The sequence below is a fragment of the Triticum urartu genome, chromosome 7A (assembly GCF_056163025.1).
Source record: "Triticum urartu cultivar PI428250 chromosome 7A, HENAU_Tu73, whole genome shotgun sequence".
NCBI lineage: Eukaryota > Viridiplantae > Streptophyta > Magnoliopsida > Poales > Poaceae > Triticum > Triticum urartu.
In genome coordinates, this window is record NC_141879.1 from 291,912,044 (window position 1) to 291,915,551 (window position 3,508).

A 3,508-nucleotide genomic window follows, 5' to 3' on the forward strand; every position below is an offset into this window, starting at 1 on the left:
TGCCTCCCAGGGGCCATATTTAACCATGTGCTTTGGCACACTAATGGCGCACTGCGGATAGATGCGCCATTAGTATACTTGGCATACTAAAGGCGCACTCTATAGTGATGCGCCATTAGTATGAATATTAGGTTTTATTTTTTTTACTTTTCTGATTTTTGCACATGTTACAAAATATATTATTTGACAGAATATAGACAGTAGCAAACAGCAACAGCAGATTCATCGAATACAATAGAAGATTAGTCTCCGAATTCAAAAGACCGAACAAAGGTAAAACACTACAAGTCTCGAGACCGCGAGTATCAAGTTTGTCATAAGTAATACTAATCCTAACAAGTCCTACTAATCATCATCATACAACTTCTACTCGTTATTCATAACAAGTCATACGATCATCATCTTGATAGTCATCAAACCAACCCTACTTAATTGTTCTTAGCACATGATCATCGGTATTAGGCAGGACCTAAATACCCTATTTAAGCTAAAATAGCATAAAACAATATAGACCCTGACTCTCCATAATGGAGAATGGAGAACATCCTGTCTCCAATTCTTGCGCTTCGCTTCCTTTTGCTTCCAAGAAGCTCCTTACGACTGTCCATACATTTTTCCATCCTTTGATTTTCATGTCTCCACTTCTTTTAGAAATCTCATATGGACAGTTGAGATTCGTAGGATGACCTGGCTGTATGTTCAAAACATTAACACTACCTTTCTGATACATCATACGAGGCACACAATTCTCTGGATTATCTGTTGAAAAACATAGTAATAACTTCATAGTTAGCAATGATGTACTAGTTTTAGAAGTATGCAAAAGATGCACGGATGTCGTAATAGTAAAAATCTTACCAGGGTATCTCCATGGTAGTTACCATAGTTGAACACATGCACTAGTGGCACGTATTTACCATAATGTTGAGGACTTTGTTTGTGGATAATGTAATTCTCAATGTCAGTACAAAATCGGACCAGATGATTTTTCTCCTTGTAAGTTGTTAATTCAGAGCCATCGGTGTAGTGGGTTTTGTCTACCATCTCCCGCACATTCTTTGAACAATAAAAATAAGCTGTCAATGGAAATAAGTTGTCAACTATTTTGAAATAAACAATATAAATTAGCTAATAACTATGTTTGAGAAACTCACATAGAGGTAGAACTGGAGGCGTATCAACAACGACCCAAATGTCCATATTGTCTTGGTTGATGTCAGGATTACCAAGATCCATGGTGATAAGCATACCCTCATCAAAACCATACATCTTGCAAAATGCTTCCCAATTTTTGCAACCAAAATGGGTTACGCTCTCAGAATTATATAGATTTACTTCAAAGTCCACATCGTGATGAGTCCTTAGGTGAATTTGCTTTGTTTCAGAAATTTCATGGTCTTCAAAATCCATCCTCTCCAAGACATAGCGTCTTGCATGGCATGGTATAAGCTATACTCGAATTGTAAAAGATGAAAATTACACATTGAAATAGTTGAAGTCATGCTTAATTATGAAAATAACACTTGTCGTCGTTGTGTACCATTTCAACTTCGAAGGTCTCCTCGAGCTTAATGCCGAAGCGCCGATCATCGTCCAGGTGAGGCATGTCGCACAGACCTCGATCGTCGTGGCACCAGTCGCACTCCGCCGGGAGACTTTCGTCGTCCGATGATGATGATGACATATCCTATGTTCATTATTCAAAACTACATCATTTAGGGTTTGTCGACACCGAGGCATCCTAAAAGCTAAGCTTTTATCATTTAGGGTTTGTCGACGCTGAGGCACCCTAAAAGCCTAAGCTTTCATCATTTAGGTTCTTATCAACACTGAGGCACCCTAAAAGCCAAGGTTTTATCATTTAGGGTTTGTCGACATTGAGGCACCCTAAAAGCCTAAGCTTTCATCATTTAGGTTTTGTCGACGCCGAGGCACCCTAAAAGCCTAAGCGTACATCATTTAGGTTCTCATCGACACCGAGGCACCCTATAGAAGCGAAGTTAAGTTTTCATCATTTAGGGTTTATCATTGCCGAGGCACCCTAGGTTGGGCCTAATCACTTGGCACTAATCACTTGGCTCTATTGCCACCTATGTTGGGTTTATCATCTAGGGTTTATCGATGCTAACGAGAATTCTAAGTTGGGCCTAATCACTTGGCTCTATTGCCACCTATGGTTTAATGCAGCAAGAATGGCAGGGCAGTTGATCCTACTTAACTAAGTACTAAGATACACCGGCCCATGCATTAGTCGCAAGTACCCCATATGTCCTATTTTTAGCAAAGTCATGCTAAAATTCACGGAAAATTTCAGCATGACCTTTGCTGAAAATAGGACATATGGAGTACCCGAATTTTCCGGAACGGAAGTTAATCGACATTCCGGCAAACTCAAGGGCCTCTCGGGGTACCTGAAAATTCATTACCCCACCCCCACCCAGCTGCAACCCCAGAACACCCCACAATATCATCACGACATGATGGTCGGAGACAAAACCCCCCAATATCATCAAAATACTCCAGTTATGAAGTAAAATTCCTGAAGTGTTCCAGGAGTAGAACCTAAAGTGTAGTCAGTGGCTTCACCTATGTGCATAAAAATCAAAAAAATTCAAAATCATTTGAAACCTGATCACTAGTCATAAAAATTCAAAATCATTCAAAATCAAAATCTACTAATTAGTTCTTGTGCTCATCCAGTAGCATCATCTTTCATACATGATCAGTAGTCATGTACGAAATTTTTATTTAAACTGAATTTGCAAATCAACAAGAGCTCTACTAGTTTCAGACTAGATTTACACTAAATACACTAGAGTATTTGACCAGTAGTCATGTGAACACTTTGAATTTGTAAACACTTCCAGACTTGAGCATTGAGAGTTCACAATTGCAAAAAATGTCCCTTGTTCCTGAACTTGTATTGTAATCCATTCATTCAAGTAGAAAGAAACAATTATTGTTGATACTCAAGCAGAACGCAAGATACAAACTGAATTTGATGTTCAAAAATAACTGATAGTAGCATGCTATGGTACAGATAAAGTTGGGTCATAGTAACACACAGTAACATTTCTGGAATCCAAATTGAAGCAATAAATCACAGCTAGCTAGCAACTGAAAATAAAATTGGCACTTTCTCCAAACTCATACATGTCTTCTCTTTTTGTAGCATCAGTGCTCACCTCGATGGATTAACTGAATTTTCTACAAACACCAAGTACTAGGGCACACAAAAGTTCTGAAATTTGTGTGCCTAACTGAATTAACTGATTTTCAGTAACCAAAAGGTACTGAACTAGCAGCAAGCTTGTGTTATTGCTTACTAAGGTACTGAACTGATCAGAACTTCAGAACAGTGAGCTTTACATACTAATTTCAGAGGGATTTGAACCTAATTTGACCTAAATTCGAGAGGGATTTGACCTTATTTTGCATCTACACTAGCCCCTAATCCATGGCTAGAGCTAGTAGTAGGAACACATGGTAGAGTAATTAGGCAGCCATG